At 49.8% G+C, this 12,024-nt stretch overlaps 1 protein-coding gene across 1 annotated transcript in view; it reads left to right on the top strand.

Moving 5' to 3' along the window:
• Positions 1-10,290, top strand: part of SPRING1 (SREBF pathway regulator in golgi 1) — a 220,226-nt gene extending 209,936 nt beyond the window's left edge. The window contains exon 6 of the mRNA XM_082853254.1: positions 10,244-10,290. The gene's annotated coding sequence lies outside the window, so the exon portion shown is untranslated. The remainder of the gene's footprint in view (positions 1-10,243) is intronic.
• Positions 10,291-12,024: the final 1,734 nt, after the last annotated feature.

The following is a 12,024-nucleotide window of genomic DNA, read 5'->3' as shown; positions in this document are numbered from 1 at the left end:
TCCCTGGTGGTCCAGTGGGTAAGCCTCTGTGCTCTGAATGCAGGGGGCCAGGTTCAATCCCTGGTCAGGGAGCTAGATCCCACATTCATGCTGCACCTAAGAGTTCGCATGCCGCAACTAAAGATCCCGCGTGCTGCAACTAAGACCCGCCCGGCGTAGCCCAGGGAAAAAAAAAAAAAAATTTTCATTTACTGATAAAGCCAAAAAAAGAGGGGGCAAGAGGGAAATCTTGGGAGTGGATAGAAATGTTCCCAAAATTGATTTTGGTGCCAGTTGCATGACTGTATATATTCACAAAAATATATCAAACTTTACATTTTAAATGGGTGAATAAATTTATGTAAATTATATCTCACTGAAGTCCTTAATGGAGGGGGGGAAGTAGGCAGCAAATTGGAATTGGCCCATGAGCCGTGTTTTGCTGACCCCAGTCTACATGATGATCATATCAGGACTCTTTAGGTTTCAAGTAGGCTATAACCCAACTCAAGCTGATTTAAGCAAAATGAGGAATTTCTTGATGCACACAACTGAAAAGCCTAGAGGAGAGGTGCGCTTCAGGCACTGTTGGATCTAGGAGTACAAATGTCACCAGAACTCCGTATTGCTTCCACTCTCAATTTCCATGAAATGGCTGCCTGCAGCTCCTGTCAGTTTTCCCAGGTTCGAGTCCAGCAGGAGAGTGAGTAGCCTTTTCCAAAGGCTGTAACAAAAATCATTGTATCCTGTTGGTTCTGATTGGGCCACATGCCCATTTCTGATTCACTCCCTTTGTCCGGGAAATGCAGGGTTCTGGTTGGCCAGTCCAGAGTCACATGATCCCTGAAGCCCAGGGACTGTGCATAGGGGTGGCAGGGGAGAGGTGGCTCCCTAGAGGAAAATTGGGGAGCTAGACCAGGGGGACCCAACAACGGAATTCAGGAAGTGTTTCTTATGCCAAATATTTTTGCTTAAGTAGTTCCAAAACACCAAAGGAGTTAAATAAACATTGTTAGTCATGTTCTATCAATGACAAATTGAAGCCCCCAAGAGTGAAGACAGCCTGCAGGTCACTGGCAAAGCAAACCGCCCCCAGCCCCCAGCCCCAGCTACTTCACCTTTGCTCTCAGCATGAGGTTTAACTACCTGTGAGTCAAGACAGAAGGGGTCATTTATTCAACAGACGGTTATTACAGCCAGCCACACACACCATGTCTGTAAAATTATCTGAGATTGGTAAATTGAAAGGCCTGGAAATTAAGGGGCAGACATAAAGGCTGTGCAGCAGAGCACACAGGCTGGCTCTTGGACTCTGGGGGCAGTGCCCCACTGCCCGGACAAGCCAAGCCTTTTTGCGGGTGGCAGCAGAGCCTTGAAAGTTCTCCTCCAACACCGCCAGCTGAGTCACTGTCTTCACCTCTCCAGAGGAGGAAACAGGATCAGATCAAGAGGAAATCAGAAAGTCGGGGTCCTGGGTCCTAACCTCAGCTCTGATGCTAACATGCTGTGTCACAAGAGGTAGCTTGTTTGTCTGGGCCTCAGTGTCCAATGAGAATGAGAGCCTTTTCGCTCACCTTTCACTTCTGCCAGCCTTGATCTGACCCTGGCCCACTTCTGTACCTGCATCACTTCCCACATCCCCCAATCTCCCACTCCATCCATCGTGGCTTCTCTGTTCCTTGCATATTGCTGCTTGTTCCCACCTCTGAGCATTTGCACTTGTTGTTCACTCTGCCTGGAAGACTCCTCCTCTCCCCGCATCTTCCCAAGACTATTACTTCTGGATCACTGGGGGGTCAGCTCAGGGAGACCTTCCCTGACCACCCACGCCCCCTCGAGCCCCAAGGTGAGACCCTCAGGTCTCTCTCCCTCACAATATCCAGTTTTGTCTCCTCAGTAATGGGGCCCAGCTCCAAGATGCTCAACACGGGTTTATTCATTGGACAGAAACAATTATAGGACAAGTAGGGACAATGTGCATCTCTGACCCAAACTTCAAGGAAGACGCAGTGCCACCGTCCAATCCCCCAAACTGGGGCCCAAGCATAGGATGGCGTCCAGTGTGTCCTGACTTTTCTTTCTTCTGCTTGTTTCTCCCAGCAGTTGTTGGTCCTGAAGCCAAGGATGCATGTCTTCCCTCCCCTGCACCTTCCCACAGTGCTCTGCGCCAGCAGCCAGGGCAGCTGCCCTGTCCCCAGCCAGAGTGGGTAAAGGCCCTAAACACCTCCCTTCAGTCAAGACCCATCCACGGGTCCTGCCAGCTCCATGCTCTGTGCCTTTGCAAAACAGACGCTCTCCTTCCCCTGCCCTTTCCTTGCCCATCTTCATCCTGACGCCCCCCCGCCGCGGGCCCGAGCCTCCTCTCGGCACCAAAGCACCATACTTGTGTTTCCTGTGGGCCCCTGCCTGGCTACCTGTGTTCCAGCTGATCCTTTTGCCTCAACACCCTTCCCTATTCCTCTGACCAGCTCCTGCCACCTCTTAGCGCCACCTCTTTCCAGAAGACTCCTTGAACCCCCCCCCCCCCGCCCTAATAGGGTTGGGAGTCCCTTTTCTCTCCTGAGGCCTATCCAGCCACCAAATTCTGCAGCAGCCCTTCCCGCACTGGAGGGAATTACCTGCCATCCTCTCCCCAAGTAGATGTGAGCATCTTGAGATCAGAAACGACATCACTTATCTTTGCTGTTACTGCACCTGAGTGCCTGGCACCCAGTAGGTGCTCAGGAGGTGCTTTCTTGAACGACAGGTGTGTGCGTGCAAGTATGCCTATGCGAGCGCTCTGGAGGCAGGGGCTGTGTCCAGTGTGCCCAGTGCCTATGGTGAGTCTCAACCGATGTTCAGAGAATGAATGAATGAATGAATGAATGATTCCTTCAAGACCTATGAAGTATGGTATGAAGTATGAAGTTACCTCCTCCACACAGAGTGACCAGCCGTCCCCATTGGCCCAGGATGTGGAACTTCCAGTGCTTAACCCGGGCAAGTCCCAGGCAAGCTTGGATGAGTTAGTCATCCTACTCTACCTACCGCCTCTGTGACCCCCTGTAAGACCTGATCCCAGTCAGGCTGCACTAAATCCCAGTCACTTGCTACTGTTGTGTATTTTAATGGCTTTCTAATAATTTCACACATTTGTGGCAGTCTTCCAATATTACTAAAGGACAGGGGCCATCTTTCTTTATGGCCCACTGTAACCATTCAGGGCCAGACACAAACAGGCTTGGAAAGGTCTTCATCTTTCTCATCACCGTTTCCGAAGGCCTCGTCTAAGTTGTTCTTGTACATTTTCTTCTTTAATTCTCCCAATGACTGCACGAAGTAGGGATTTTCTTTCTCGTTTTACAGATGAGGCTGTTTTCAAAGGCCAGAGTTGAAGGCAAGACCAAGGTAAGCTCACATACCTTGGAAGTCGCAGGATAGGAACCCAGTACTGTCAGAGATTGTAGCTTTTGCTTAAAGAGCACCCAGAGGTAGCCCCTCTCCGGCACCCGGGTCCTCTGAGGTCTGGTGGTTTCCTTCGCCTCCCTTAGCCCCTGCATGCACAGCTGGATGAGAGTGCCCCCCACCCCGCCCCAGCCAACGGAGACATCCTTCAACTGCCAGAGCGGGGACCTGAGTTTTGGAGAGGAGAGAATAAACATGATTCCCAGGTGGTGAGAAAACAAGTCACTCTCCAGCTCTGGAGACTGGACAGGACCAGGTTTGAGGGCCGGGAAGCCTTCCTTATCTGGAACAGTTGTGCCGTCATCCCGTCAGACCCAAGAGCAGGCAAAATGGGTCCCCCAAGGACAGGAGGTTGTATTAGTCTCCTGGGGCTGCTGTAACAAGTTACCAGGAACTCAGTGGTGTAAAACAACAGAAAGGATTCTCTCACGGTTCTGGAGGCCAGAAGTCCAAAATCAGGGTGTCAGCAGGCTTTGGTTCCTTTTGGAGGCTTTCGGGGAGAGTCGGTTCCCTGCCTCTCTTAGCTCCTGGTGGCTCCAGGCAATCCTTGGCATTTCTTGGCTTGTGTTTGCATCACTCCAATCTCTGCTTCTGTCTTCCCATCACCTTCCTCTCTTTTTGTCTCTGCATCCTCTCCTCTTCTTATAAGACACCAGTCATCAGATTTAGGGCCCAGCATAAACCCAGGATGATTTCATCTCCAGGTCTTTGACCATATTTCCAACTAAGGTCACACTCTGAGGTTGCCAATGGACATGAATTTGGGGGGACCCTATTCAACCCAGTACATACAGAGCTTCATTGCCTTGGGTCCTCCCAGTGTCTGCTGAAAACCTTACCTGCATTCCCGTGCCCTCCCTCCGCAGGACACCCCTGCAACAGCTGCCGTCGGGGCAGCCGCACACCCCCTCCCCGCAGACCCATGGAGCCTCCTGACATGCTCACCCCACCCTCCCAGCCTCCCTGGAAGTCTGAGGGCTCCACGACAAGCCCCACATGCTTGCAGGAGACGCGCGGGAAAGACCACAGTTGCGGAATCCCAGCATTCTGGGAGAAGGAGAAGGAAAGTGCTGACTTAAAGATTGAAACCCTGACAGATGTAGCACTTTTTAACTCTGCGATGGACCTGTTGGCACTTGTCGATCCCAGCACGTTTGCTAATGTGCATTTTCATCAAAGGGCTGAGCCTGCCCCAGCTCCCATTGCCTGCCTCACCTCTTTGCTTCCAATTCCTTTGCTGGGTTGGCCCTGCCTGTTCTCTTTCCTGATTACTAACCTCCCCTCCCCTTTCCCTCTCTCTCTCAATGTCTCTCCCCCCGGAGCCCCCTACCCCAGGCTTTTCTTCCTTCTGTCTCCTTTCCTCTCCGACTCTGGGTCCCCTCTCCTCCTCTTCGCTTGGTTCAGCAAGATAAACATTTGTGGAGCAGCTACAGTAAACCAGGCGCTGTGAGAGTGACAGGATAGAAAGACAAACAAGACGGGTTGTACTCACCCCTTCCTGCCCTGCGCTGTTGTTCTCTGTGTCTCTCTCCACGTCCCTCCCCTCCTCACTCAGCATCTTGTCTCTCTCTTCTGTTTCGCAGGCCGGTTGAACCAACTCTTCCCTGCTTTGTACCAGGCGCCCTGCTAGGTGTTGTGGATGCAAACCGGACCAAGATGAGGTCTCTGCTGTCTCAGAATCTCCTGGTGTTTCTCTCTCTCTTCTTTTTTTTCTTCCTCTGACTTCCTTCCTCTCACTCCTCCCAAACCCTTACCGCCATTGTCCATCGCCTTCGCCCAATCTCAGGCTTCAGCCTCCCAAACGAGAGAGGCAGGGTGCTAATCTCATGGCCCCCTCCACTGATGGGGCCAGGCCCAGCCGTGTTGCCCGACAGTGCTGGAGCCGCTGGCTGGGAACAGCTGATGCATATGGACAGACAGGATCCAAAAGGCCCTTGCCCCTGCTGGCCTCCGCCCAGAACTGCTGATCAGCCAGATATGTCTGACTGCACAGGAGCAGTTCTGAGAGGCCTCAGCCCTGCGGGCAGTCAGGAAAGGCTGATGCGGGTGGACACATGATCAGGAGCAGGACGGAAAGTTCTCTGGCTGGCTCTGAGCTGGGCTGGCTGATTGGAATGGACGTGCGGGGTCACTGGTTGACTGGACACTGGCGTGTGGGGGGCAGGGGGGACTGAAGGAGGATGTTGCCCAGGTGTTGGAAACCATGGCTAAAAAGGAAATCAGGAGTGGAGAGTGACTGGGCTGGAGGTTTCAGGACCACCCTTGCCAGGGCTGCTTTCCTGAATATCCAGGAGGTCAAGAGGAAGGCAGCTCCGGTTCAAACCCTGGATCTGTTCACCGGGCTTAACCCCACCCCTCCCACCTCCCCAAAGTCTGTTCTACCCAAGTGAGGATGTCAGGCATGGGGCTCCTATTTCTCTTGCTGTGATTGGTTCCCCAGTGGTTATGTGATCCAATGACAGCCAAGGAGACACGCAGGAAAGTCTGCTGGGGCTTCTGGGAAAACTCCTCATCCCTCATAAGAAGGTGATGCTGGATATACATGTCACATGGTGACATTGCAAATCCTGCAGCCTGAGACGAAGTCAACCCTGAGGATGTCAAGTCTGAGATGGGAAGAAATGGTGACCTTGAGGATATCATGCAGCCACCAGCATCACGCCCAGAGTGTGCCCTTCCTCGGATTTCTTATTATGTGAAATAATGACTTTTAGTGTTTAAGGCCATTTGAGCCTAAGTTGTGTTGTCTGTAACTTGCAGCCTAAAGCATCCTAAATAACAGACGAGAATCATTGGAGATTATAATGCCTACACCCCAGGATTGCTGTGAGAATTCATGAAATGATGCATTTAGCTCAGTCCATGGTACATAGAAAGCACTCGTAAACACCACTGTAATTATTACTTACATATCAATACGTTATAAACAATACATTTTTGCAGTCAGTTACACATGGGAGTCACTAGTGCCGTTTGCCAAATGTTTCTGGTTCTCTTCCCTTGCAAGCATGATGCAGTAGTACAGACCTCTGAGATATTGTGGGTTTCATTCCAGAGCACCACAATAAGGTGAATATTGAAATAAAGCAAGGCACATAAATCTTTTGGTTTCCCAGTGCATATAAAAATTACATTTACACTATACTGTAGTCTATTAAGTGTGCAATGTGCATACCTGAACTAAAAAATACTTTACTGTTAAAAAATGCTAACCATCATCTGAGCCTTCAGTGAGTTGTAATCTTTTCCCTTTAGTCACATCAAAGATCACTGATCACTGATCATAGATCACCATAATAGATATATAATAATAACAAAGTTTGAAATATGACGAGAATTACCAAAATGTGACAGAGACAGGAAGTGAGTAAATGCTGTTGGAAAAATGGCGCCGATAGACTTGCTTGACACAGGGTTGCCACAAACCTTCCATTTGTTAAAAAATGCAGTACCGGGCTTCCCTGGTGGCGCAGTGGTTGAGAATCTGCCTGCCAGTGCAGGGGACACGGGTTCGAGCCCTGGTCTGGGAAGATCCCACATGCCGCGGAGCTACGGAGCCCGTGAGCCACAACTACTGAGCCTGCGCGTCTGGAGCCTGTGCTCCACAACGGGAGAGGCCATGACAGTGAGAGGCCCGCGCACCGCGATGAAGAGTGGCCCCCGCTCGCCGCAACCGGAGAAAGCCCTTGCACAGAAACGAAGACCCAACACTGCCAAAAATAAATAAATAAATTTTAAAAAAAAAATGCAGTGCCTGCGACGCACAATGAAGCAAGGCATGGCTGTTCTTGGTTCCTTCGCGGGTGGGAGAAGTCATGTGACTATTCACACAAGCTGGCCCTGTTCCCACCACCTGCCGGTACCCGAGTGGCCCCTCGTTTTGTCAGCGTTGCCCTGTGCCAGGTCCCTCAGGCCATCAGTGCTCTGGCAGAGCTGGCAAAACATCGCCTCCCTCAGTGACAGTCAGGCAGAGGTGTCCGTGGCAAAGCTGGCGGGGCTCCAAGGGTCTAGGCTATCTCTCAAGTCCACACACAGCCGTTTCCCCCCATGGTACCCACACGGCACCTGGGGGCAGCTTGCCATGTTGAAATCCTCACCAGGCCCCGTAGGACTGGTGTAGCTTGGAGCTGCTGTTTTTATCTGTCTCTTTCTGTGGGATGAATTATTTCTGGGGGGACCCAAATTGTTCATCCTGCACTCTGGCCTTTATAGGACTTTCCTGTAATTCCAGAAGACATGGCTCTGTGTTTCAGCCCCAGTGGCAGACGGGAGCTTACCTCAGCCTCCATGAGAAATCAGTGATTATTTTAAAAATGAAAGAAAGAAAAGTGTTGGCAATGGTGGGGAGGTATCGGAACATTTGTGCATTACTTATGGGAATGAAAAATGGTACAGGTGCCATAGAAAGCAGCACAAAGCTCAATGTAGGGTGACCCTGTGACCCAGCAGTCCCACTCCTGGGTAATGAGATATACGTATATATATACACACACCCAAGGGAACTGAAAACATGACCATACAAAAACGTGTCCACAAATGTTCATAGCATTATTTATAAAAGCCAAAAAGTAGAAACAACCCACTATCTACCAATGGATAAACCAAACGTGGCCTATCCAGACAATGGAATATTATTCGACCATAAAAAGTAATAAAGTGTTGGTGCGTGCTGTCACGTGGGTGAACCTGGAAAGCATGAGGCAACGTGAAAGAAGCCAGTCCCCAAAGGTCACGTGTGATATGATTCCGTTTATATAAAATGTCCAGAACAGGCAAATCCATAGGGACAGAAAGGAAATTAGTGGCGGCCAGGGGGTAAGTGAGTAACAGGCACAGGGTTTCCTTTTGGGGTGATGAAGATGTTTTGGAACTTGATAGAGATAATGGTTGCAGAAGATTGTGAACGTACTACACTACTGTATATAAAATAAACAATGAGGACTTACTGTATAGCACAGGGAACTATTTTCAATGTCTCGTAATAACCTATAATGGAAAAGAATAGGAAGAACTGTATATATGTATAACTGAATCACTTTGCTGTACATCTGAAACTAACTAAACTGTGTTAGTTTCAATTTAATGAAAAAGAAGTTGTGCATGTACTAAAGGCCGCCAAATTGTACACTTTTAACATGGTTAATTTTATGTTATGTGAATTTCACCTCAATTTTTAAAATATCAGTTATTAGAAATGTGTGTGGAGGAGGGGAGGGCAGGCAGGCAGGGAGGGGAGGGGCATGACATCCAGTCCCAGAAATGCCCAAGCCCCCTCCTGCCTGGCCCCAAACCAAGTCTCACACGTAGTAGGTGCTGCACAAATGTCTGTTCCTCCCCTCCCCCTCCCCACTACCTGCTCCCTTTATAAAAAGGAAAATAATTCTTTTAACCACCGTCATTGCCGTACTTGAACATTTGGACTGAGTCCTGTCTGCCTTTAGGGAAGGTCTTGTTTACCTTTGTGCCCTGACCACAAGCCTGCCCTGAGATCTGCATTCCCTCCAGCATTGCTGGAGAAAACGCTGCCCAGCTCCAGCTCCAACCGGCATAATTACACATTATGCTGGGTCTCACTGCCACTGTTTACAGAGCCAGCATCATAATTAACTGTTTATTAGGGTCTTTCGGGCCGGCTGGGATTCCCCAGCTGCAGTGAGCTACAGTGTTTTCTGGCTGCACCTCCCTCCCCCTGCCATTCAGGAAAGACCTGGTTCTGGTGGCCGCTGGCCAGAGTCCCTGCACGCTTCAAGAAAAGTTTCTTCCCTGACAGTTCCTGAGGTTCCCTGGGCTGGAAGCTCTTTTTGGGGTGTTGAGAGGAAGTAAGGGTGGGGACAACAGCTGTGACTCTGGCCACCTCTGTCCCTCTTGGCCAGAAGGGGAGCATCTGCTACCTGCCAGACATGGAGTAGGGTGGATGGAGAGATAAGGTACCTCACAGTCTAGGTGGGGGAGGGAGAAAGAGGAGGAGGTGGTCACCTCCTGTAAGATTCTGAGCAAGACCAGCTACGGAGTTTTCGGGGTCCAGCGCAAAATGAAGATGTGGGGCCCCTTGTTAAAGTTATTGAGAATTTCAAGACAGCGACAGAGCATCAACAAGTGTCACCCTTCTAAGTGCCAGGCCCTGTGGAACTGTGCGGGTGGTGCATCGGTGAAGCTGGCCCCATCTCAGAGCATTAGTAACAGCAGGCGTGAATTGAGCACTTACTGTATGCCCATGGCAGGAGACAGCAGGGCTTAGGAACACAGATCGCAGCTCTGCCTCTTCTCTCTGTGATCGTGGACAAATTATGCAGTATCTCAGTGCCTCACCTTCCTCATCTCTGAAATGGGGGTGATACTAATAAAAAGTGTGGATCTCTGTCTGGCGCGTAGTAACTGCTATACGAGCATTCACTGCTATTATTTAGTTTGCAAGGACGGATTCAGCTGATAGCCAGAAGAATCTAAAAGGTGGATGCTATCACTGTGCCCAGTTCCAAGTGGGGAAACCAAGGCACATACAGGTTAGATAACTTAACCTCAGTCACTCAGAGGAGAGGCTCATATTTGAACCCAGAAACGCTCTAGCACCTGGGCTTTGATGGTGGTGCTGGCATGGAAGAGGGGGAGGATCAGTGTGAAGGGGCAAGAGGGGAGGGCCTTGCGTCCATTCTCGGGGTCAGAGGGCAGAGCACAGCCCCTCAAGCACCCCACTGTGCCTGGCTCTGAGTCTGTGCTCTGTAAGCATGGGTGGAATGGAAGCTCTGATGCTCCTTTGTGCCAGGCACTGTCTTAACACTTCATTCACATCTCAGTGTGTGTTTGATCATTTCCCTTGCAGATGGGGGCCTTCACCCAGCGCTATGAGATGTCTCCCCGCCAGTGTCACCCAACCAGGAAGGGGTGAGTCAGAGGCTGCCCTCCCGGCTCTCTCGGATTCCAAACTCCTGGCTCTTTCCTGCTCAGCCAGCTCCCCTCCGGAAGGAAGCTCTGCCCAGAAACATGCCCGGTTGGCATTGCTCAGCCTGGGAGCCTCGGTTGGCCCGAATCCCAGTGCCACCCACGCTGCCCTTCTTCTGGGCCGTAAAGATCCTCTCCTCTCACCCCTGCCTGGCCCTGGCAGGTAAAACAGCGAGACCACCCCAGGTGGTGCTCTCAATAATGCTCCCTGACAGAGGGCGGCTGCTCTAGCCCCTCATCTCCATTATCCTCTACTTTGTGGCTCTGATTGGAATCTTCCAAATCCAGATGGGCAAGGAAGGCAGAGCTGTGACTCCACGGCCGTGGGCTCCCGGGAGCTCCCAGGGAAAGCTTTCCCTAGCAGTCCCCTCAGAGCCTGTGGATTCTCGCTGTGAACAGTCCAAAACCCAGCCCTGCCTTCAGAGAACCCTGGGCGTGAGTGAGGGTGGGGGGGTAGTTTAGCGGTAGCCCAGGCTGGCCGTTGGCTCCCTGTCCCCTGCGTGCCGTGAGAGGGAGATGGGAAAGGAGCAGAAGTCAGCTTGGAGTCAGGCATTTCCAGGGACAGTTCTGCCCCCAGAGGGGATCACTTTTTCCTCTTTGGGGGCAACCATGCGCCCACCACAATTTGCTTCTTTCTTTTTCTTTATTACTTTTTATTTGAATATAATTTGGGGCCTACAAAAAAGTAGCAAGAGCAGTACAAAGAATTCCCATATACCCTTCACCTGGATTCTCCAAATGTAAACGCTTCATCACATTTGCTTTATTCTTTTCTGTTTCTCTCTAGATAGATATATAGGAGAGAAAGATGTATTTTTTTTCAGAACCGTTTCACAGTAAGCTGCAGACAGAACACCTCTTTTACCTCTAAATACTTAAGCGTGTATTTCCTAAAAACAAATGACATTCTCTTACAATATGATATCTTACAATGTAATTACCAAAATCAGGTAATTAACACTGAGACAGCATTATATCTAATCTACAAACTTTATTCAGATCTTGCCATTTGTCCCTAGAATGTCCTTTATAACAAAAGGAAACTCTGAACCCCATATGGCATTCGGTTGTCATATCTCTCAGCCTCTTTCAATCTAGAAGGGTTCCTTAGTTTTTCTTCTTTGAAGACATTGACGATTTTTAAGAGAAGTGGTCAGTTAGTTGTAGAATGCCCCTCAGTTTTGGTTTGTCAGATATTTCTTCATGATTACTTTCAGGTTATACACTTTCAACTAGACAATCACAGAAATGTCCTGCATTCTTCTCAATGCCTCCTTAACAATTTTCCCCATTCTGGTGATGGGGTTAACTGTGATCACTGGGTTAAGGGGTGCCTCTATATTTTAAAGCTAAAAACAAATAGAAAAGCTTGAATTCTAGTCATACCCTCTCTAACTCCCAGCTCAGAAGCCACAAAACCCCCCACCACCAATTTGTTTGCTTACTCAGAAAAAACTTAACGTATCAGTTATCTATTGCTGCATAAGAAACCATCCCATGACACAGTGGCTTAAAATAGCAGCTATTTTATTGCTTATGATTCTGTGGATCAGGAATTCAGATGGGGCCCAGTTCTTCATCTTATGTGGCTGCACTCTGCTGGGATCTTGGCTGGGGCTAAAAGATCCAAGATGTCCTCCCTCATCTGTTTGGTAGTTGGTG

This window comes from Leucopleurus acutus (assembly GCF_964270905.1).
Source record: "Leucopleurus acutus genome assembly, chromosome: 13".
NCBI lineage: Eukaryota > Metazoa > Chordata > Mammalia > Artiodactyla > Delphinidae > Leucopleurus > Leucopleurus acutus.
The sequence above is the reverse complement of the archived record's forward strand: the minus strand, read 5'-3'. Positions and strand labels throughout refer to the sequence as shown.